General features: G+C 50.1%; 1 protein-coding gene across 2 annotated transcripts in view; it reads left to right on the top strand.

Moving 5' to 3' along the window:
- SMAD6 (SMAD family member 6) overlaps positions 1-24,683 on the top strand; it is an 81,713-nt gene that overhangs the window by 44,505 nt on the left and 12,525 nt on the right. Inside the window, exon 4 of one of the 2 annotated variants that reach the window (XR_012415090.1) lies at positions 9,945-10,023. The exons of the other annotated variant lie outside the window; for it this stretch is intronic. The gene's annotated coding sequence lies outside the window, so the exon portion shown is untranslated. The remainder of the gene's footprint in view (positions 1-9,944; positions 10,024-24,683) is intronic. 2 annotated transcript variants of the gene reach the window in all.

The following is a 24,683-nucleotide window of genomic DNA, read 5'->3' on the forward strand; positions in this document are numbered from 1 at the left end:
CATGGTGTCAAGTGTGGAGGCCCCTTGCAGTTCCTCTGTTTTTCCCCAAAGTCCTGTGGTACCCCCACCCCTCCCTCGTCCCCATGTCCCACAGCCAGTTCAGAGCCAGAGACAAAGGCCTGTTGCAGGCAGGTGTGACCAGTGGGGATGTGTCCTAGTGCCTGGCTGGTGGGCCCGGATAAGAGGCCCAGGCTCCCCAAGCATCACAGGGTGCTGGGGGTGGGGGAGATGGAGCAGGCTGGCAGTGGGTTCACCATCCTCTGCCCACCCCTTCTGGAACCTCCCCAAGCCCTCCCATACAGGTGAGGGAAAGTTTCATGATAAATGCTAGACTTGCTGAAAGGGACACGGCAGCTGTGCAACTTTGGTGACTCCTGTCCTGTTAATCCTTTGTGAAGTGGGGGTTTTCTGCCCCAGCAAAGCTGGAACCCTCACAAGGCCGCATGACCCACAGGCTATCCTCCTCCCTCCTGTGGGGCACGTGGGCTGGTTCGTGTGGGCTGGGGCGCCTGGGGTGGTTTGTGTGGGCTGGGGCATATGGGCTGGTTCACGTGGGCTGGGGCGCGTGGGCTGGGGCGCGTGGGCTGGTTCGCGTGGGCTGGGACGTGTGGGCTGGTTCGCGTGGGCTGGGACGTGTGGTTTAAAGGTCTGGAAGTTAAAGGTCTCCGTCCCTGGCAAGCCAGCTCTTTGTTCCACATCCTCAAGGACCCTGACTTCAGCCTATTGTTCCTCCTGCTGACACAGAGGCTCCAAGTTCCTCTCTGGATTTACACTAGGGTGGGGTGGGGGGTCCTGGTGTTGGCCGTGGGGGCTGGGGATCTGTGCATACCTGCTTATTAAAAGTCAATCACTCATTCAGAGAAAAATGCTATTTTGAGACACCATCTTGCATGTGGGAGGCTGAGACAGTGACTGCCGAAGTTTTTGTACCCTGAGTTTTGTCAAGCTGAGGCCTGGACACTTCTGGCTGTGGCTGATTTTGTGTCCTTGGTGGACACGATAATCAAACTGCTCAGGTGACCAGGCAGGGCGAGGTTTGATTTGACAGCAGCTGGCGGAGGTAGTGCAGAGGGCTTGCTTCTGAACTTGAACTTACAGTACCCATAAGTGAATCCAGCAAGTTCCCCGGCTCCATGTGATTCCCAGACCCTTCAAATCAGAGTTGACGGTGGGGGAAGAATTGAATCCCCCAGAGCTGGGGGCATGATCCAGCGCTCCAAACGGTTAATCTTGTTTTGAAGTATTAATAAGGGAAGAGTATGTTTGAGTGACTTTCTGGGATATTGTGCTTTTGGACATTTAGTATGTCAGTTCTTGCTATAATAGCACTAATACATAAAGTTCCTCCTGGCTTGATTTTCGTTTTACAAAAATAATCCAACTAATCTAATTGATCCAATTGATCTTCCCTGAGAGGATCCAGCCAGGAGGACAGAAATTCTTATCTCCACATGTCAAGTGGGGAAAATAAGGCTTGGCCAGCGGTTGCGTGGTTTGCCGTGTTTGCGTGACCAGGCCAGTGGGACATGGATGGGTCATGGGCCTCTGACTGCCAAGGCCTGGCCTTCCCACCACACCTGCCCTTCCCCAAGAGTGCCTTACCTGCTGGTGCTAAGGAGCCTGGCCTTGATTTGGACTCCCTCCGTCAGCAGGAGGCTCTGGCCAGACTCCCTGCTTCCCCGTGGGGGCACTAAGCCTGCTCCTCCCAGCTGGTCTTTGTGGGCCCTGGCCCCCTTCTTTTCTGGGTGTTCCCTCTGGGGGTTCAGGGGCTTCGTGGTCAGGAGGCTGGGAGATTCTGAGTGCAGAGCCTGCCTGGCATTGGCACTGCCTACTGGCATCTGCCTACTGGCATTGCTGCTTCTCACCTGAAGCTGATTCATAGGTAGTTTTTAGGACTAGGTTAGCCTTCCTCGGACACTGACTCCATGGTTTCCCCTTAGTCACACCTACCTAGGATAATTGGAAAATGAGGAGCTTAAACTTCATAGAGGTTGGACGAAACACCTGCCTTAGAATGCAGGGCCAATGCAAATCACTTGGGGATTACTGGACATCAGGGGTTGTCTGGGGGTGGTCACTTCTGCTCTGGCCACCATTTCCTCAGGACTGACTGCAGCCATCTGTCCCGTGTAGGAACCCTTAATCCTTACCATTCTCACAGGGGTGGCCTAAAGTCTTCCCTGAGAGCCCTTTGCACCCCACTTCTCCTTCTCCGTCATGAGGCAGTGGCTGGGGGTGCACACAGCCACCCCACACCCTAACTTGCCCATTGTAGCCAGACCCCTCCTTCCGATCATGAGCCTCCCTGGGCTCCATAAATCATCCTAAGAGCACATTCCTTGGGGGATTTGTAAAATAATCAAAATATTTGGGGAAAAGACCTTAAGATTACTTATGGCTATTAGTGGGATCCATATATTTTGGCACCAAGCATGGCTTAATTGAAAAAATATGTGTGCTTGGTGATTTCTTTCTCCCCCCTCCCTTTTTTTTTTTTTTTTTTTTTAATAAGGAGTAGGCCCAGAGAGAAGAGTGGTTAGGCAAAAAAAATAGGGAGGAATTAAATATCAAAAGAGTTTGTGTGGAGGAGCTGTTTACAGAATTGTGGAAAATATAATGCTAAATGGAAAGTAAGCCTTGCCTATATAGTCCGGGATTATTAATAGAGCCTAGTTGCCACGCACATAACGAACCTTTTAAGAGACCTGGGACAACTTTCCCCTTTGCAAAACAAGTTTCCTTCGAATAGCACCATTCACGCAGCTAAGGGCATTGGGTTACAACAATAAATAAAAATGAACAGTGCCCTGAGAAATTCAAGGAATGCACAAACGTTTCAGTGATTTAGTATGAGAAAACACTATTTAAACATTTAATTGAATTGCATACTTTCATCTTTAAAACGTTAGCGTTTGAACTGCCACCTGAATCTCCCTCTCTTCACTTCATTAGATTGCAAGGCCCTTTCAGGGGAGGGAGTTCCTACTCTCCTGCCCTTCCCCAGGCTTTTCCCCTTCCCTGCTGTTCCCTAACTTGCTTTTGCCCAAGACTGTCAGGAAAAGGAGACTCGACGGGAGTTTCCTTTTAAAGCTATAGGGAGAGACTTGGATGAGATGTGCTTTTCAAAATATTTTATTTGCCAGGACTTGATACGAGCTATGGATTCCTGGGTCAGTCACCACCCCTGGGGACTCAGTTTCTCTGTTAAATCAGGAATTCAGATTAAGAACTTTGTCATAATACACATGCCCGATGCCCACTCTAATTCAGTTGGTTCCCCAGGTGCTTCTGTTGTGCCTTCTTGGTTCAAAATTACCAGAGTGGGCTCGGTGTGGTGGCTCATGCCGGTAATCTCAGCACTTTGGGGAGGCTGAGATGGGCAGATTGCTTGAGCATAGGAGTTCAAAACCAGCCTGGGCAACATGGCAAAACCCTGTCTCTACAAAAAATACAAAACTTGGCCAGGTACAGTGGCTCAGGCCTGTAATCCTGGCACTTTTGGAGGCCAAGGCAGGCAGATCATGAGGTCAGGAGTTTGAGACCAGCCTGGCCAACATGGTGAAACCCCGTCTCTACTGAAAATACAAAAATTAGCCGGGCATGGTGGTGGGTGCCTGTAATCCTAGCTACTTGGGAGGGTGAGGCAGGATAATCGATTGAACCTTGGTGGCAGAGGTTGCAGTGAGCCGAGATCACGCCATTGCACCCCAGCCTGGACAACAAGAGCAAAACTCCATCTGAAAACAAACAAACAAACAAAAATTAGCCAGGCATGGTGGCATGCACCTACCCAGGAGGCTGAGATGGGAGCAAAGTTGAGCCCAGAAGGTTGGAGGCTGCAGTGAGACATGATAACTCCACTGTACTCCAGCCTGGGTGGCAGAGATCCTATCTCAAAAAAACAAAAAAAATTAATGGAGTGGAAGCTCCAGAGGGCCCTTGCAGGTCTAGGAAACGAGGGGGCAGAGACACAGCGATCATTGGGCACTTCCTGTGTCCAGTGAGCTCAATGCATGATGGAAGGTGCCTGGTTGAATCCTCCTGGGTCCAGGGACTCTGTGATTCTAATCGCAGCTGATACCTACCCAAGGAGGACTGATCCCAGGTGGCACCCCCTTCTGTGTGCCAGAATCGAGTCTTTGTACGTGGACAGTTGTTCAAAGTTGCTGGGACAGCGGAGCCTGCTGCAGATTGGATTTGGCTCTGAAGAGAGAAAGGGAAAATCATGTGTCCTCGGCACATTTTCCAGCCCTGGCGAGGTGTTGTCCTTCGAGGTTAATGTGTACACATGGGAAGCACACGTAGCCCTCACGCACGTGTTCTTTCCTCAGAGATTAACCAGTGGCCCTGTACTGATTGCCAGCTTATCCTCTGGGCTGCTGTGAGGGACACAGCGGGGCTTCTTTGCAACCCTACCCTGGAATGGCTTGAAATCTGTTTTTACAGATAAACAGCAGAGCAACGTGACCTTGGGCCAGTCACCGCTGAGGAAGACAGAGGCATCAAATCGAGACAACTAAGAAAACCCCCTTGGTACCAAACCCCTCTTTCTTTGTGGGTATCTTCATAAACTGTTGCATATCTTAGCTCCGAGTTAGACTGGGGGTGCCTTGAGGACAAGGACAAGTGTCCTTCTGTATGCTCAGAAGATTGGGACATTCCATGTGGCCAGTGAATGCTCATTGAATGACTCATCCGAATTTCATTTTGCTCCATTTAAGGGAACATCCCTGTACCTAGTGTGGAGTACAAATCAGATAGGACCCAAACCTTGTTCTCACAGTGCTTCCCATCTTTTGAAGGACTTGGATTTGGCTATGGTCTGATTTATTTGATGCCAAGGGGCAGTTTTCCCAGGAGCAGATCTCGCACCAGAAATTCAAGTGCACAGTGTATCGTGGCAGGGGGGTTGACCCAGGAAACAGCAGTTAGGAGAGTGCTGGGAAGGGAAGAGAAGGGGCCAGTGCAGGTGGCATTATCAAGCCAGCTACTTCTGTGGGCAATCGGAGCTGAATCCTGCTGGGAAGTTAGAGAAGCAATACAGAACTCACCCCAGCTATCCTCCTCAACGGGTGAGGGAGCTGGGGTATTAATCCCCCACTCCTAGTGCATGTGTTCCTGGTACTTCCCAGTACTCAGGCAGAACAAGCCCCTAGCAGGCAGGGCGAGTCCTAGGACAAAAGCAGGTGTTGGCATTTGCATGGAATTGGTAGGGGCTGAGGGTATGTGAGCAGAGCACCGGCAGAGGTGTTTGCTGGGCCTCCACGTGTCAGGCCATGAGTAACCCAGAGACACCTCCACCCCCCGCACTGGTCTCCTAGAGCAGTAGTTTGTTCTAAGGAAAGGAGAACCCAGCAAATCCCTGCCTTTTGGAGAACAAATACCGAGAAGGCCCTGTGCCTGAGGTTCTCTGAGTAAAAGCACTTTGCAAAATGTTGAGCCTTGTTCTGCAGGAAGTCAGAGGGTGGTGTTGGTGATCATCTTTGCTCTGCACAGAGGGCTCAGACCTGCAGGCTTTACCTCCTACTCTAGAATCCAAAGGTGGGGCCAGTCCCAGCTCGGCCTTTTGGTAGCCCGTGGCCCTGGTGAAGCTGCTGAACCTACTTGCCCACCAACTGTGAGCCTTGAATGGTAGTCCACGAACAGTGCCTGGTACTTCCCCGCATAGTGGATGTTTAGGACTATTCATTCCCACTCCCATCCCTTCCAGGCTGATCGTGCAGGCCCTCCCATGGCCCTCCCATCAGGCTGTGAGGTGGCAAGCTGGGTGGGTCTATCGCTGCCTCTTCCACAATGGGAAACTGAGGCCCATAGGAACTAAGACCCAAAGCCCTGGCCTCCTGAGCCCCTAGTCTACACTGCTTTCCTGATGTGGCAGGCCTATGTCAAGGTCAAAGCAAAGTGTGTGAAGCCAGTGGTGGGAAGGAGATGACTGGCCATGCTCTGGCTGTGGCCCTCACCCCGTCTTCAGTGGGTCATTGTGCCAGATGTTTGACTCACCAGAGCTTGGACGCCTGAGTTGTCCATTCTACCCCCGACATCTGCATGGTGCCAGGCACAGAGCAGGATGTCAGAGCTGGAGGGACTTTGGCGATGGGCCAGACCAAACCTTTGTTTTGTTGAGAAGAGGAAACAGTCTCAGAGACACCAGTGACTTCTCCGAGTCACACGGTGACTTAGTGACAGCCAGAATTGGAGTTGGGCCCTGGAGGGCCAGCGTGCCTTTCCTCCTACTTCTTCCGTAGGAAGCTGCTATGTAAGGTATGTTTTATTATAGTTGCTTATAAACATAATAAAAACCCTGTCATTTAATGGCAGCTCTTTTTTTTTTTTTTTCCCAGGCAGTTAATAATCCAGCTTTTCACTTGCTCCTCAGGGAAACCATTGAGGGAGGTGGAATGAGAATTGCCCACTTTCAAGCTGGAGTCATTGAGGCCTAGGAAGCTTTTCTGGGTCTCAGGACTCCCAGGACTCTGGGACTCTCGTAGGTCAGGATGGCTGGGGCCAGTGCTGGCAGCTTTGCCTCCATGGGGGGCCCTCCCTACTTTCTGACAGACCACAGATCTTGCTGGAGGAGAGCCTCAGGGGAGAGCCCCAGGCTCATGTTCAGAAGATTCAGGTTCAAGGCCAGGTCTGGCATTGACTGTCTGTGTGACTTTGGAGGGTGTTTTGAGTTCTTCCACTAGGGTAGATGGTCTTGTGTCACTCCACCAGCTCTTGCCCCTGCTTTCAGAATGCTCACAGTTGAATGGAAGCAGACTCATAATTTAATAATACATACATAGGGCTGGGTGCAGTGGCTTACACCTTTAATCCCAGCACTTTGGGAGGCTGAGGCAGGAGGATTACTGAGGCTGGGAGTTCGAGACCAGACTGGACAACATAGTGAGACCCCGTCTCTAAAATAAATAAATAAATAAAAATTAGCTGGGCGTGGTGGCACATGCTTATAGTCTCAGCTACTTAGGAGGCTGAGGTGGGAGGATTGCTTGAGCCCAGGATTGCTTGAGTTCGAGGCTGCAGTGAGCTATGACTGCATCACTTCGCTCCAGCCTGGGCAGCAGAGTGAGTCCCCATCTCTTTAAAAAAATAAAAAATAAAAAAAACCCAGAAAACTTTTATAGAAATCTGAATATTTTGCTGTGGGAACCCAGAAGAATTGCCTAGGTAAGTGTGGGAAGGCTTCACAGAGGAGGTGATGTTTGGCACGGGACAGCAAGGGGCATCCAGGGAGAAGGTGCAGGGGGAGAGGGGTAATGTTTGCCAAAGGCGTACATGTGCTGCATGCTTTCAGTGTGCTGTCTTACTGAATTCTCATGACATACAACCCTTGGAAGGTTGTTTCGTTATTGCCATTTTGCAGGTGAAGTTGAAGGGCCCCAGAGAGGGAAGAATGCTTGTTTGGGGTCTTGCAGCCCAGGTTTTAAAGCCCCTTGTCCTCCCTCCTCTTCCTCCACAGCCTCCCATGCATTTCCCACAAAGGTCCCTGAGGCCTGATCAGACCCTCCCAGCACTTTTAGGATCCGGGATGTGGGAAAGGTGATGGGTCCTGTAAGAGGGTGTGCCCAGGGAGGGGCAGGGACATCCAGTGCCCATCTCAGTGCCAGCAGCCTGTCATACGCCAGCCTGCCCTTCTGTCACTCCAGTCGCAGGGATCTGGGCAGATGTGAGTCCTTGTGCATTGGGCCATCTCCAAGGAGCCCCAGTGGCACCTCCTTGTTCCTGTAGCACTCAGCACTGCTGCTCTAGGCACCATCTCTTCTATTCCCTCCTCCTGCCTCGGCTCCCTTGGGTGGCCTTTTGTAAGGATCTTATTTGTGGGCCTGAGTCCATTCCACAGATGGAGAAACCAAGGCTCTGAGAAGGGAAGTGACTTACTCAAAGTCATACCATACTAGGAACTGGGCAGAACTAGGAGTGAGCCTTGTGGCTCCTCTAGCCCTCTGCCATGGTAGGAGGGCCAACAGGATCTAATACTTGCTCCCCACCTTGCACAACTCAGGCCTTCCTTCCTCAAAGATCCTCATTGAACTTGAAGAGGAAATTTACATTTTTTTTCTTCCTCTTCTTGCAGGACTTCATCACTCTTTCGGAGATTTAGGTCTGAGGGAAACAGCCCCAGACAGGTAGCCAGGACTCCTCGATCCTGGCTCAGGGGTGCCCAGGCTGGATGACTCGGGTTTCATTTCCTTGCCAACTTCCTGGCACTGCCTGCCCTCGGAGGCCCCAAAGGGCAGTGTGCAGGGTGCCTGGAAGCTCAAGTTCAGATGTCACCTCTATATAAGTGACATGTAGGTGGGTGGTCATGGGCTCATCTGCCCTGCTTTGTAAAAGTAAAAATCTCATCTCAGGATTGAGTTAAGAATATACATAGTAATGCTCCATAAATGGGTGCTATGGCTACCTGGTCTTCAAAAACAAGGGCATATTTCTCATTCCTCCAGTCTCTCCGCCTGACAGCAGAGTATTCTCTGGACTCCTTCAACCTCTGCCTCTCTCAATAAATGGGCCAACCTCTTGCTTGTGCTCTCAAATTAAAGGCAGGGGTCAAGCTGAAACTTACCCTTGCACAAAGGTCAGACTTTTGCCTGGCTCTGGGTGTCACTGCCTGGATAATGGGCAGGCTCTTCCTGTGCTGCAGAAAGACTGGACTGAGCTTTGCAGTATTCAGGGGTTCATACTTGCATCTTTTAGACAGCCTCCCCTGACCACCTTCCACTTGCACGTGGACATACACTGTTCACCCAGGTCTCTTGTGTGAAGTACAGCCAGTGGTACCGGGCAGGAGCTCAGTGAATGCATGTGCCCATTTTATTTTCTGTCCCTCAGCATTGATACTACGAGGTGGATAGGATTCATTTATTCTCTTTTTCATACCATTTAGTGATTTCTCTGAGTGCCTTCTGTGCTGGGCTTTGTAGGGTTATGCAGAATGAGTGCCTAATAGCTGTTCAGCACAGAGTTGGGCCTTTTATGTAGAGTGTCTCTCTGAATCCTTATAACCATCCTGAGGATGGGATATGATTAATTGTAATTCCCATTTTACAGATGGATTCACTAAGGCTCAGAGGAAAGGTACCCCAACAGGGTGGGAGCTAAAAGTCCATTTAAGACAACAATGAAAAGGACAGAATGAGGCTTTGTGGCTCCTAGCAGAGGTAGCAGAGGGGTGCTAGGTGAGGGGAGGCTGTGTGGGCTGGGGGTGCTATGTGTCTCACCTCACCAAGCAGATAAGATTCCAGTAGGGGCTGAGGGATAGGCTGCTTTATTCTTATCTGTAATCCCCTCTTCTACTGCTTATTTGCTGTGTGACCTTAGGCAAACACCTTACCTTCTCTGGGCCTGTAAATTACTGCACACTCTCAAGGTCCATTTTTGTTTTTTTTCTGGAAACTGGCAGCAGATCAGTTGTGTGCAGAAAAGAAGCTGTTTATTGGTTCCAGTGCTGTCTTTACCCTTCAAAGCCTTCATAAGGGTTTGGAGGGGATGGGGAGGAGTCATGGCCCACTACAAAGGGCCACTGCCATGTTGAAGAATCAACACCAGTTTGAGGATCCAGCAGAAATTTCTGTTTGTTCACGGGATGGTGCCAGGCAGGTTCTCATGGACTCACAGCCCCAGCCAGCGTGACAGGTTGGCTTTACATTGATCTTTTTTAGATATGAGGGTTAACAGTAAGATTCTTTATGGGAAGAGAGAAGTGAGTGTGTGTTCCATTGCCAAATAAGAAAACAGATTTTTTAACAGCCAAGTAGATGATCCCTTCTGCTCAAGTTTCTTTTATGAGAAGCACATTCCAGGTATTGAACCATCCTTGAATGACACCACAGGGACTGATGCAGGGAACCCTGGGTTTTAGCTATGAAGGGAGAGGTTGCGGTGCTCAGTAGAGGATGTAGGGCAGGATCTTGAGTGTTGAAGGCTGTGTCTGCAATTGCTTACAGGTTCGTGAAATCACCACTGCAGCCATCTGCTTACCTGGGCTTCAGGTGGAAGAGCCCCAGCTTGTCTCCGGACTTTCAGGTGCTCTGGGTTTTGCAAAGGGCTTTCCTATCCTCCTCTCCACTGCTCTGCTGGTACTCCAGGGTCTGGGCAGTGGCTGCTGTTGTCACCCCATTCCAGGGCTGAGGACCTGAGGCTCAGGGAGGGAGGAGCCTGCCCGAGGTGAGCAGCAGGGTCATCCCAGCAAGTGAAGGGGCAATCTCCTCCTCTCTGGGCTAAGCTGGGTTTGGCCCCCACCACTGTATGGGGCTTCATGCCAGGGGAACCCACAGTGGGGTTAAACAGAAAGGCCTCCTGGAGGAAGGAAAAGATTCCCGGAGTTCTATGCTTCAAGCCATTTTGGTTAAAAAAAAAAAAGCCTAATTAGAGGTGACAATGGTGACTTTGTCTGTGTGTTCACTTTTTCCTCCTTCTTCCCTACACCTCCCCCTTCTCCCTGTCCCTCGTTTGTTGTATCCATGGGAAAACTAGGTAACATTATAATTACTGAAAATATTGTGGGTACGTGGAAGCTAGGAGTAGGGGGTGCCTGGGAGTGCAGGAGGCCCTTTAAAAAAAAATTTTTTTTTTTAGGTTTTATTTTATTTTTTTCCTTTCATTTGGAAACGGAGCCCTTTGCAGTCATGCTGTCACAGTTAAAATAAGGTTTAAATTACAGGCCAGCCCGTGGCTTTTCCCCTTTCTTTCAGAATTTTTGCCAACTTGCAATTTACTTAATGAAATCCTGCTATTCCGTTTAACAGGGATATTTTTTGCAGATGTTGATTTAACTTAGCTTTGCAAAATATGTGAACTGTACCGTTTCTTTTCCTATTTTTAACGGTTTCAGGATTCTAGTTCAGCAGCTCCACTGGTGCTGCCATGCCAACAGTGGTGTTTACTCCCATCCCTTGAAAATATTTGTTTTCCATCGTTCTGTCTGCCCTCCCCTCCATCCCACATACCCACAAAGGGGAGGGTCCCATACACATGGCAGAATCTGCCAGTGGAGATTGGACTGGTGGGGCCAGAAGGGACACCAGAGTTTCCGATAGTCCATCCTCTTGGGTTTGAGGAAACCAAAGTCCAGGACTTAACTTGCCTAAAATCACAAAGTGGATTCAGGCAGAGTGGTTGCAGCATGAGCTGTGTCCCCTGGACAGAGGTTAGGGTTGGGGGTGGGAGGAAGATGCTACCCTTATGTCTGTTTTGGCTGTTTCTCCTCCCTGGGAAGATTCCTTCCTCCTCCCCTACAGGGAGTTTTGGGCCCGATGCTCATACATTGGGAGGGAAGTTCTGCCTCATGTCTACCTGAGACGGTTGTGGTGTAGTGGAAAAAACCCCGACTGGGAGTCGTTAGACTTGGGGTTAGCGATGGGGAACTTCTGCTGCTGACTAGCTCTGGTGTCCTGAGGACATGGCTTAATCTCCCTGAGCCTCAGTTTCCCCATCTGTAGCATACATGATAGTCCTCGTCTCCTGGCCACGCCATAAGGATCTAATAGACAGGGGTGGTGCGAGACACACAACACACAGCAGACGTCCAGGGAACACTTCTTAAACATCCTCACCAACTGCCAACTCTGATACGCAGGGTATGGAAGGAGGCGTGGTGTGCGGTCCCGGCCTGCCTCTGAAGGAGTGAACCTGGTGTCTAGGGGTGTCAGACATAGCAAGAAATGCTGCTTTCCTTTTGGCTCAGGGACCCCCTGTAGCCACCCTTTCCTTAAGGAGGAGTCCCCCAGAATGACAGAGGTTCATGTGGACTCAGGAGACAGTAGACACAGTATTTAGCCCAGGGGAGTGAGCAGAGGCCCAGAGATGGTGTGGGGCTGGCTGGAGGCAGAGCTGAACCCAGGCTCACTCCTGAGGGGTGTCCAGCAGGACTCTCAGGCTGGGTCTCCCAGGCTGGGGTCTGTCCTGCCTTGATGCCAGCCCCTTCTGGCTCTTGTCCCACAGTCTCTTGGAGGTCCTGCTTGGCTCTGACACTCTGGGGAGGGCTGAAGAGAATTCTGAAGGTGGGGCCCCCTGGCAGAGGCACGAGGGCAGCAGTTCAGTGCCTGGAGGGGGTCTGGCCAGGGCTGCCCTGAGTGCCGCATTCTGGTCACACAGCCTGGATGCCAGAATGTCCACTGAGCCGCAAAGGAAGTGCTGGCAGGACAAGAGTTGTGTGGAATGCGTTGGGCATCCTGGGCACTGGGGTAGGCTCTGCAGACGTGGTGGTGGTGGCCTGACTAGGGGCAGCAGGGACAGCTGTCAGGCATGCGTGCCTACCCCTGACAGCACTTTCCCATGGCCACCAGCAGAGCCCAGTGGGGCCAGCTTCTTGTTAGTCTGATGGAGTGGGTGTGGGATACTCCTTGAAGCGAATTCCACATTTACTCCATGGATAGAAAGTTGTTGTCATTGTGTGTCTGCGGGTGGACGCAGTGGCAGGAAAGTGTGACTGGAACTGTTGCTGACTTGAGAATTAATCACAGAGATCCCTGTACATTCACAACTCTTGGTTCTTGAAAACTCTTTTTTATTATTAATATGAAGTAATACATGATTATGCAAGAAATATAGTGACATTCTCTCTCTATAGAATTTAAACATACTGCTAAACAGAAGCTTCTCTTTCTTCCCCATCCCACTCTTCTCCTGAGAGGGAGTTTCAAAGCTTGGCAGGATGGAAACAACAACAAAACATGATAAATTTCAAAAAACAGAACAGCATGGCAGGTCCAAATACTCATAACAATAAATATGAATGTGTTAAAATAATCTATTAAAAGATAAATGCTCTCAGGGCCGGGTATGGTGGCTTACGCCTGTAATCCCAGCACTTTGGGAGGCTGAGGTGGATGGATCACCTGAGGTCAGGAGTTCGAGACCAGCCTGACCAACATGGTGAAACCCCATCTCTACTAAAAATACAAAAATTAGCTGGGCATGGTTGCAGGCGCATATAGTCCCAGGTACTCGGGAGGCTGAGGCAGGAAAATCACTTGAACCCGGGAGACAGAGGTTGCAGTGAGCCGAGATCGTGCCATTACACTCCAGCCTGGTCAACAGAGTGAGACTTTGTCTCCAGGAAAAAAAAAAAAAAGATAAACGCTCTCAGATTTTGTCTTTATACATCCAGCTACATGCTAATCTAGAAGAGATATAACTTAACAAAATTATGGAGAAAGGTTCAAACTAAAGGGAATGGGGAAAAGATATAGTAGTCAATGCTAAAGAAAAAGAAAGCTAGAGGAGCAATATTAATATGAAGTAATAAAATTCCAGGCAAAAAAGCAGGAACCAAGAGGTTCAGAGCAAACTTTTTCTGTAAAAAGGATAGTAGACACTTTAGGCTTTGCAGGGCACACAGTCTCTGTTGCAACAATCCAGCTCTGCCACTGTAGCCTGAGAACATTTATAGATAATACATAAAACAATGAGTATGCCTACGTTCCAACAAAACTCGGTAAAAACAGCTGGCAGGCCAAATTTCTCTTTTGCTGATTCCCTTATTTATATCGAAGCCAAAACGATCTGTAAGGTATAATAGTCAAGAATCTTTGTATACCTGATAACATGTCTTTGAAATACCTAAATCAAAAATGGACAGAAATAAGAGAATTTGGTAAAGCCCCAGAAAAAGTGGGGCTTTATAATCATGCTTTCAGAAGTGCTTTACAGATGTATTGGACAGAGAGAGAGAGAAATATTCATGAACAACACAGCAAACTTTTTTTGTTTCAATGGCTTTGGGGGTACAAGTAGTTTTTGGTCACATGGATGAATTCTGTAGTGGTGAATTCTGATATTTTAGTACACCTGTCACCTGAGCAATGTACACTGTACCTGATATGTATGGGTACTTGGGTTGGTTCCATATCTTTGTGACTATGGATTGCGGCACAGTAAACTTGATGATCTACATATGTATATGTTTATAGGCGCTCGTCCCACTGTACTTTGCTGGATTTTCGTTTACTCCTTTTATTTTTTAAACTAGAGTGGTCTGTCTTACCTCTAAATAGGCTTCAGAAATAAAGACCAGGAACAAAAGCTCTGAATCTTCACTGCTTTGTACAATCCTAGAGTTTGCACTTGTAGAATCCACCTGTCTTCTAGTATTATTTACATCCACTTGTTGGCACCAGGTGGGATCCTGAGATCCAGAGGTAGTATAAGCAGGGTCCCTGCCCTCTGTTGGGGTGTGCATACCTGAGACTGGGAACTGGGAACCGGTTCTCCTTGCCCAATACAGGTGCTTACTCCTGACCAGATAGTCAGGGCCCTGCGTGGTCTGGTCCCCAGGCGGCCTCTGCAGACTCTTCACTAGCCCTTATGCTGTTCTGCAATCTGGTCAAACGAGACCTTTCTGGCCTTGTCTTCTGCCTGTGTACCTCTGCCTATGCCGTTCCCCACACCTGGAATGCCGCCTTTCCTCCCCATCCCTCGCACCCTCCCCGCCACTGCACTCAGCCTTCAAATCTCTAATTGTTAACCTTCCTTTTCTAGACGGATGTGATGTCTCTCTATTCCTTGCCTCGCTGCCCCTCATTATAATGCTCTTTTGCGGTCACACCCTTTCTTCCTGTTGGACTTGGAGCTTTGCAGGCAGAGATGTGTCTCAGTCTCCTGGTGCCCCATGCAGAGCAGTGCCCGTCATGGCTGCTAGGCGGTGCCTGAAATCCAGAGAAGGGAAGGAAGGCAGCATGAGGGGAAGACTCCCTGCATGCCAGAGCGGAACCGTCAGGATACCGTACCACCGGTGTGACTTTGAAAATTGAGAACATCCACATTGTAGGGTTATTGTGAGAACTAGGTGTGCCTGGCACATGGCGGGCTCGAAGGACTTGTCAGTGATTAGTACTTTAGTCCCCTTCCAGTGATTCATCCTCATGGCTGCTCCTGATCTTATGTCACAGTTGGGAAACCTGAGGCCCAGAGAAACTGAGGCATTCACCCCAGATACACAGCTAGGAAGCGGCAGAGCTAGGATATGAACTGAGGTCGTTGATTCCAAATCCCACAGGGAGGTGCACACTGTCCCAAGGGCCTGTCCTCAAACACACCCAGACACACTAGTCAGGGCCATCCGTGACGGCTCCAGAGTGTCGCCTTCCCGGCCAGTCTCCCAGGCCTGGCGCTGGGACCAACCACGTCTGTCTTATGCTAGGAAGTTGACTTGGTTTGGTCTCCTTCCTGCCCTTGTCATCCCTCCCTGGAGGAAGCTAACTCCCTCCCCACCATGCCAGGCTGTTGAACCTTCCTCTCGAGGGATCATGATATATCAGAGTCAGAAAAGGGGCCTCCTAAATCTCGTTAACAGCATAGGTTCCCGAGCTCCACCCAGGACCCATGAATCAGAATCTCCAGGGGCGGGGCCTGGGAGTCTGGACACCAGGGCAGGAGAAACACTGCCTCTTTTAACCCTTTTAGTTTTCAGTTGAGGAAGCTGGAACTCAGAGGGGCGTCTGCATTGCCACGAAATCCAGTGAGCCTGAGAGCCGGGAAAACCCCTCTCTGGGCTCTTACCTGTTCTGTGGCTTCTGTCACTTCCTAGCACTGTCCCTGTCCCTCCTGCCCCACCCCCAGCCTCAGAATCTCTAGCAGCCCCGTACAATGGAAGGGGTTGCGAACGGGCGTGCAGAGGCTTTCTGGAAACCAAGCTGTGCTCTCAGACTTCCTGTGTCTTACAATGTTATCTTCAGAATAGGAAACTTTGCCCCATTTTTGCAACGCACATCCTTTGCCTGAGAGTTGGTGGTGGTGCTGGCCAGCCAGGGCGGGTCACTTCGCAGGCACAGGCGGGGAGTTGTTCCGACAGCCATGCGAGGAAGGACTCTCTCCCTTCTACCCACAAGAACAAATAAACAGACCATTTTGCAAAAATAATTCATGTTGGCTGGACTCACCAGGATTATTTGTCTCCGTTCCTTGGGTCTGGTGGTATCTGGGATGGGGGGCCTTCCTCCAAGGCAGCAGCCCTAGCTGTAAGGCCCTACCTTCCTGGATGACCTTGGATGAGTGATCTCTGCGCTCTGGGCCTCAGTTCCCTCTTCTGTAAAGGGAGGAGGTCAGGCTGAATGATCTCTGGCCCAGACATTCCCAAGGAATCCTTTAGATTTCCCTGGCTTCCTCCACATTTCTTTGAAATACGCACACCCTTGCTGCTGGACGGTACATTCCACAGCACCCTGTACTTCTCAGAGCTTTCGCCAGCCCAAGGGTGGCATGCCCACCTCACCCCATGACATTTACATGGCCCACTGGGGTGGTGTGCGGATTCCCCAGACAGCAGAGTCCATTTTGAATCGAGAGCAAGGAAGTGGCGCTCAGAACTCCCAGGCTGGGGCGTCTTCAAGCTTATAGTCAGCTCAGCCCTAGGCGACTGCTCACCTCCTGCAGGCCAGCAGCAAAGAATGTTTGTGTTCTTCTTCCAGTCTGAGGGAGGGCTATTTTGATGTGAGAGAAAAAAATAATGCGTGTATAGCCCACTAAAGAACTTGGAACTGACCAGAAGGAAGGAATGATGTTTACAAAAACAAGAGTCTCCCTGATTTCCTTGAACTCCCCCGTTATTTTCTCCTCACTTCCACCTCCAATGCCTCCCTCGCCGCACCATCAGTCCTCCTTCCGGTATGCCTGCATGGGTGCATCCTTGCACACAGTAGGCGCCTAGCAAGCGTGTGAGAGGGACTCTGTCTCCCAAGGAAATGCCTCTCTGGCATCTCAGTGGCACTTCTGCTGGCTGAAACCCAAACCCACAATGAGTGGTTCTTGAAAACATTCTACCCACTCTTTCCCCTCAGGGAATTTGCTTCCAGGGTTTCTGGGTGGAGCTCCCTGTGTTCAAGGCCAGGGCAGCCCTCTGTGGTGGGGTGGGAGCACTGCCTGGAGGGGGCACTTTGGGGGAGGTAGAGGTGGTCAGACTCCAGCAAGAAGGACCTGCTGGGAAGTGGTTCTTGCTGGGTCTTCACAAATAAGTGAGTTGGTTAGAGTAAACACCATGGGGGGAAAGAGGGCTGAACTCAGTGGATGCTCAGATTCCAGACATAGAGATAAAGAATCCCGCCCATCAAACTGTACCGTTAAGGGTCAGCTTCAGAACCCATGGTGTCTGTGGCAGAATGTCCGTCTGGTGGCAGGATGCTTGCACAGTGCCAAGCCCCAACTGTAGTGTTTTTATTGGTCTTACAATAGCAATTTTTGAAGCCCAAGGGGAAGATGCAGAGGAGTTGGTAGGGGGAGAGAGAAAAAGGAGTTCACTAATACACCTGGCTTCCCTGTCCCACAGGAGGAGTCGTCTCCAAAGGACACAGAGGAGAGGTCCCTACCAGTCTTGGGATCCCCTTCTGAGGCTGCTTCCTTCACCCAGTGGGTGCAGTCAGGGTCTTGTTGAGCCAGAAGATGTCCAAAGTGCCCTCAAGGCAAGCAGCAGCAGGGACCCGTTGCACAGTGGGCTCAGTGAGATGTGCTGAGCACCTCCAGAACTAGGAGTCGGAAGGTGGAGGGGAAAAGAGCAATCCTCAGTCTGGTGGCCAGGCCTGAATCCCTGCCCAAGGTCAGCGTGCCACTTGGAGGGGCTCTGCATTCCTCAGGGGTCCTCAGGCTGGTGGGCTGCAGGGTAGCACCAGGACAGGGGCACCCTGGGGAGACTGGCGGCTCTGGGTCTCCCTGGCATGGCTCCAGCCCCCACGTGCCCAGAGACACAGGCAGTTGCTCCTGACTTGGTGCCCTTGGGGACTGGCCCAGCCGGAACCTGCCATTCTCTCGTCAGTGCCGCCTCCCCGACTTGGCAGGGCCATCTCCTTGAGCTGGAGCAGCCTCGGTATTTCCAGCTTGGCCCCCTGCCCACTTCTCTGGGGCCTCGCAGTCTGTCCCTCTCAGGCCAGGACCGACGCACTCTCTCCACGCTTTGGCTTCACAGCCTTGCCCGGGGCCTCTTCCTGCCACTCCACACTCCCCAGCTTATCTGGGGCCCCTCATGTCTGTCTTCCCCAAGGTTGAAAATGCTGCTTCCTCCCACGGAGAGAACCTGGGGCCCAGCTAATGTGTAAATCACCAAGGAAGCCACAAACGGGCTGTCCTTGGTTCACCTACTGCAGTTGACGCCTGAGGGGTTTCCACACAGGGGTGGGGCCCACCCTGCCCGTTTGGAAAAGCCCGAGTTGGCAGAGCCCCCTGGCCAAATGCCCTAGGCAACGCTGCTTCTCGAAGATGGGCATGGAGATAACTGGGTGGCGTGTTGGCATGCCAGAGCCAAGGGCTGCCACTCCTTCCTGGGTGGCCACTGACTACCAGAGCAGGGCTGAGGCACCTCGGCCATCCACTGGACTTCCTTTCCAGATACACAGAGAAAGAACACTGACAGCTCAGGGGCTCCTCACCAGTTCAGGCTGACTGGGTGGTGGGTAATTGGAAAGGATACTGTCTAAGAAATCAGGTTTTGTGATTTCCAAATACTGTAGACTGTGATACTAACTGGATAATGTTTCCCGTCAGAGGTCATGCAGAGATGTGCTTTCGAGAGCAGATAAGAGCGATTTGTAATTGGTATGCCAGTTGTTTATACAGTGCTAATAGGATAAACAGTTCTCCTGAACCTTATTTATATTTTGCATTTGTTTATCAAAACTTTTTTTTTTTTTTTTTTACTTCGACCCAGCTGCTTTCGGAATTATTACAAACTCTGGATTTATGAGTCCTAATTAATGGTACTTTATTGTATGTGCACAGTAATTTATCTTGGTGGGATGCGTGCTTTATCCGAAAGCCTCAGTATTTAGGGAAGGGAAGCCAAGAGACAAAAGCGTCCCTTCCTCCCTAGAGTATATGAAGATATGGGGCCAAGTCATCTGTCTTGTCACATCAAAAGCAGATATAACATGGAATGCAGAAAGCATGAGATTTAAAGATCTTTCCTAGACTATATATCCTAAGGTGCTGAGTCCTTGGAGTTCACAGTTGACAGCTCGGTGGATTCTGTGGGTAAGGTTGACATACTGGAAGCTGTGTATAGACCCAGAGGAGGGAGATGACCAAAAGGATACTAGGATACTTGATGGCATTTACCACGTAAGTGTTTGTCCTTGCTATGATAGGTTGCTTCTATCATTTTTGTCCTTCTCTGATCTCACGGCTTCATTTTGTCTTCCATCCAGCTAGCAGCAAAGGTTCAGCATTGTTGCTGACATCAAGTACCCATTCTAACTTGTAACTTAAAAGGAGGGAAAGACCTTTGTTACTTTTAGGAATTAAAGACACTGCTCAGATTCCACCCCTGGGTTTCACCGCCATAAGGCTCCATTTCACACCAAGGCTGGTCCCCTTGTTTCTCGGGGTGTTTGTTCATGCAGAGACCTCCCGAAAACTTGACCCAGCGAAGAGGGGTCACACTTCCATCCTCTCCCTCAACACCCCTGAAGATGCTTGAATGACTTTAATAAGGCTGAGTTGCAGCCCTCACCCCTGCTATCCCCACTACCCCAGTCGCCTGGAGCTTTCCTTCATCCAGCGAGGAGAAAGCGAGTGGATGAGGTGAGAAGCAGCACCTGCTGTGGCTCAGGCTCAGGACTTTTTTTCTTTTTTGAGATAGAGTCTGGCTCTGTCCCCCAGGCTGGAGTGCGGTGGCGCGATCTTGGCTCACTGCAACGTCCGCCTCCTGGGTTCAAGTGATTCTCCTGCTTCAGCCTCCCAAGTAACTGGGACTACAGGCGCCCGCCACCACACCCGGCTAGTTTTTGTATTTTTAGTAGAGATGGGGTTTCACCATGTTAGCCAGGATGGTCTCTATTTCCTGACCTCGTGATCTGCCTACCTCAGCCTCCCAAAATGTTGGGATTACAGGCGTGAGCCACTGTGCCTGGCCAGGACTGCTTCTTAACTTTTAAGTCTTGGTGTCTCCCTTTCCAGCTAGTAAGAATTGCCAGAGGGGAGGGCTCGTGATTTCACTGATTACTCCCTTCCTACACAAACACACAGACCGCTGCCTTACTTGGTCGGGGAACATCTACCCATTTCACAGACAAGAGAAACTGAGGCACATCATGGCTTTATGATGATGGGGGCATGCAGGTTGGATTGGTGCTATGGGATGAAGTTGGGAAAGGCGACTTCTGGATATTCAGGTTTTCTGCTGTTATTTTTAACTCTGATGTTAGGCATTCTTTCTTGCAGCAGTGGCCACAAGACAGGACTGGGATGTTGTGCGACACTTGATGTAACTCAAAAGGCCCGGCCTGCAAGTTCCCTACTGAGGAGGAAGTGGTTAGGTGGCCAGGAATGCAACCTGCGCCTCCCAGATTAATTAATAATTGAGAGCTGGCCCCCAGCCAGACAGAGCTGAGAGAGATACAGTGAACAAAGAGTGGTTAACTACAGTGGGGGAAGGAAAATTTGACTTTGCCTGTGGCTAAAAGGGAAATTCACAATGGCCATGATTTATGGGCTGAATTACTCAGGATCCTCCTTAGTGGGCATGTGCTCTAGGAATGCAGACGCTGGCGGCCTGCAGGGCCATTTGTGCCCATGGGGAAGGGAGGTGGAAGGGATGGGGGGCAGGGGGCAGGCGCCAGCCTCGTGGAGGAGGCGCAAGTCACACCCGTGGGAGATGTCAAGGAGAGGGACTGTGCTGACTGCCTGTTGGAACTAGGTACAGGCTAGAAGTTGAGCAGCGTCCAGGATGCACTCTGTGAAGAGAAATGGCAGGAAGAATGGCTACGGGGTCTGGCTGCCCTGGGTTCGGTTGGGGCTTGTCAGCGGTGTGACTTAGGCTGGGGGCTTAACCTCCCTGAGCCTTCATTTCCTCCTCTGTAAAGTGATACCTGCCTCCTAGGATTGTTGTCAGCATTAAATGAGATGGGATATGTGGACATAGATGCTCAGTAGCCACTGGATTCCCATAGGAGACCCAGCGAGAATAGAGGGTGTCTGCAGCAACCTAAATAGGGTCCCTGTTAGTGAATCTCTGCCAATGTTTGCTGGGCCCATGTATGTAAGTTGCCTGCTGGGTAGACCCCAGCAAGGCTTCCCTGTGATTCAGGAAAGGCACCCCCTCCTCCCACCTATCACACAGGTCTCTGTAGCTGCAAACAGCCCGCTGGAGGGGGAAACAGTTCTAGAAGGCACTTGGGCATTGCCATCATTGAGTTCAGCCCAGACGTCTCCATGGGACTCTGGTCTTTTCTAGAAGAAATCCAGAATGATGAACTGGATCATGGAAAACATGGCATGCTGATCTTCACTGAAAAGTTAACCTTGGCAATAGAAGACCAAATAGAAGCCGGTTGACAGTTGTGATCACAGCCCTCATGTTATTGCTGTGTTGGTGTTAGTCATGCAGTGTGTGCTTTTATCCAGACACAGGCTAAAGAATTACTCTGAGAAATATGAAACTCTTACTGAGCTAATGACTCAACTTCTTCAAGATGCTGGGCGGGAGGCAGTGGCATTGGAAGGAGCATCTGATCCTGCTTCATCATGCACCTTGTGGGCCGCGGGGTAGTCACCAAACCTCTGAGCTTTATATTCCGTAAGCGAAAACAAGGTCATTTATGAATGGGCTTGCAGAGTCGGGAAACCTTCCACAGTTCAAAAGAACATCCCACCATCACCATCAATGAGGATAGAACCGCCCTTTTGGCATGGGCTGTGGGAGCCAAGCTTGGCCTCCTCCTACCTTGGAAACCAGTCTTGGACTTGGGGTAGAGGTGTGGGTCCTGGGGTCTCTGTGGGGCTATGTCTGCCTGTTAGTCTGGTGGGATGCATATACTGGTTGACCCCCTCCCTCCTCTGCACCTTTCACCCCTGATCAAACAAGCCAGCTCTTTCCTGGCAGCTTGGGAGCTTGGGCATGGATGCGTCAAGCAGCTTCAACTTGCCTGCATGGTAGCACAGCCACAGAGTATAGACGGGTGGCCATGGCAGAGCTGTGTACTTCTGCCAAGCCAGTAGGGCATTTTGCAACATTTTTGTTGAGAATGCTTAAGTCTCATGTTCCTGCATTCTCTACAGCAAATGTTAGTATTTAATTGTGGATTAATAATCTCTCCAGTCAATATTAGCTTTTTGTTAATTATAAAGCATTCCCGCTTGTTCCAGAAACACGCAAGAATGACCGAGGCAATCCTCACTTTAAGAAAATTCAGTATATATAGGTCTCTGCATTCACCAAAGAGGTGTGGATCCTGTATTTTTGTATAACAAAAGGCTATTTTAAAGGAAAGGATTTAATGCAAGAATTATTATCTAATGTTCCACCTTTGTACTTTTAATTTTGGAGTGATTATCCCAAGCTGCATCTTTTTTTTTTTTTTTTCCTTTTTTTCTGGAGACAGGGTCTTGCTCTGTTTCCCAAGCTGGAGTGCAGTGGTGCAACCATGGCTCACTGCAGCCTCGGCTTCCAGGGCTCAAGCCATCCTCCCACAGCCTCCAGAGTAACTGGGACTCCAGGTACATGCCACCATGCCTGGATAATTTTTTTTATTTTTTTGTAGAGATGGGGACTTGCTATGTTGCCAGGGCACATCTCAAACTCCTGGGCTCAAGTGATCCTCTCACCTTGGCTTCCCACAGTGCTGGGATTACAGGCATGAGCCACCGTATCCAGCCTACATCTTTAGTGTAAATAGAGGCAGGTATATTTGACTTGCAAAGGTCACCTGATTCTGTCTAGTTGGTAAATAACAACAAAATAGTGTTAGATGAAGCTTACATTTGAGAGCTTTGCAAATAAGGAAACCAGCTTCTCCACCCATTCTTTGGCTCTTCCATTCAAAGCCATGTTCCCTGTTCCATTTACCTTCATAGACTTAGCAAGCCAGAGAAATTAAATCCACCCCCATGGCCAGATTAGATGACTTGTAGGCTTTAGGTGATTTTATTTTATTTCATTTTATTTCGAGCCACTGAAACAATCCTCACACATAGTGAACTCATTTGCCATTTTGTTAACCAGGCTGCATCAGGAGGATCAGCAAATGGGGACACTGGTTCTCCACGCCTACCTAACATACTGACCTCTGAGCATCAGTAGTACCATCTGTTAAATGGGAACAGTGTTGCCACAGTGCCTTTTTCAAACCTGGTTTGAAAGGAGGCAGACGACTTTCCAAAAGCCCTTCCAGCCTTTGAGTTTTTATATTCAGCTCCCCATTGCTGAGAGCACCTCTGTTAGGCCACATAGTACCAGGTCCTCGGGGAGGAGAGGGGAGATCAAGCCAGCTGAATCCCAGGCCAGCCTGCTGGTGGATGAATTGGATGGAGACACGTACCCTTCTGTTGACAGCATAAATTTGAGTGTCACAGAAGAGGGGTGTGTGATTAAGACCCAGGGGCTGAGGAAGGCTTTCCAAAGGAAGTGACAGTGGTGTCTGGATGGTTAAGCAAGTTTCTGACAAGTATTAGGGAATGGAGAAAGAAACTCATGGTCACTGAGTGCCGGGTACTGTTGTCAGGCTCTTCTTGAAAACCCCTTAACCCCTGTGAGTTAGGTAATCACCTAGAGGAAACCAGGCCCTGGCAGCACTGGCTCCATGGGTGTTCGATGTGTGGGGTAACTCAGGGCTTCTGCTCAGAAGAGGTCTCTGCTTAACTGAATGCTGTGCTCTCACCATCTTGAAAATCTTCATAATTTTGGAACAAGGGGGCCCTCACAAGTAGACAGCTGGTCCTGGTTCTCAGAGATGTGGTCACCTGCCCACGGTAACATAGCTGTGAAGATTTGCACGAGTTCACCTCTCCATCATCTGTGGTCTCAGGAAGCGTTCCAGATCAAGAGAGTGGATGGATGAAATGCACACTGGGTGGGGTGTTCAAAGTCCAGGGAGCTAAGCGGCCTGGTGGCAGGAGATGGTGAGGCCAAGGATTTGAGGGGGCTGGGCTGTGGGTACCTTACCTGGTTACCCCCTGGGACAGTTCTACACCAGTGTGGGTGCCTGTTCCTGAGAGCTGAGACAGGCTAATTGAGGGCAATTTTTAGGTACTTTGCTTTTATGGCTTTATATTAGTTAGGTCCAAGAAGAAGTCTAAGGCAGGAGGTTTGCCAATAAAACACATTGTATATGGGGAATAAAAGACAATTAAAGGTGCCTCAAGTTCTGTCAGCTCTGGGAACCTGCAAGATGGAGAATGTGCCAAAAGAAGGGCTTTTTTTTTTTTTTTTTTTTTTTGAGACAGAGTCTTGCCCTGTTGCCCAGGATGCAATGGCGCAATCTCGGCTCACTACAACCTCCACCTCCTGGGTTAAAGCTATTCTCCTGCCTCAGCCTCCCGAGTAGGTAGGATTACAGGTGCCCGCCACCACGCCCAGCTAAGTTTTGTATTTTTAGTAGAGACAGGGTTTCACCATGTTGGCCAGGCTGGTCTTGAACTCCTGACCTCAGGCAATCCACCCACCTTGGCCTCCCAAAGTGCTGGGATTACAGACCTGAGCCACCGCGCCCAGCTGAGAAGGGCTTTCTTGAAGCCTACCATCATCTGCGACAAACCAGCATCCCTGCACCTCTGATGCACGCCCAGGCTGTCCCTATCTGAACCCCAAAGGGCCAGTTTTGTCTCTGTGATCTCAGATTAACCAGGGACTTCAGGGTTAGGTTCAGTTGGTGAACTTGGGCATTTAATGCCTGAGATGAGAACTCAGGCCCAGCCTGCTGTGAGAACAACAGCCCTGAAGGCCGCTGCAGGCCCTGGTTTATAGGTGAACCCGGCAGTTTGGCCAT

This window comes from Macaca fascicularis, chromosome 7, assembly GCF_037993035.2.
Source record: "Macaca fascicularis isolate 582-1 chromosome 7, T2T-MFA8v1.1".
Lineage (NCBI taxonomy): Eukaryota > Metazoa > Chordata > Mammalia > Primates > Cercopithecidae > Macaca > Macaca fascicularis.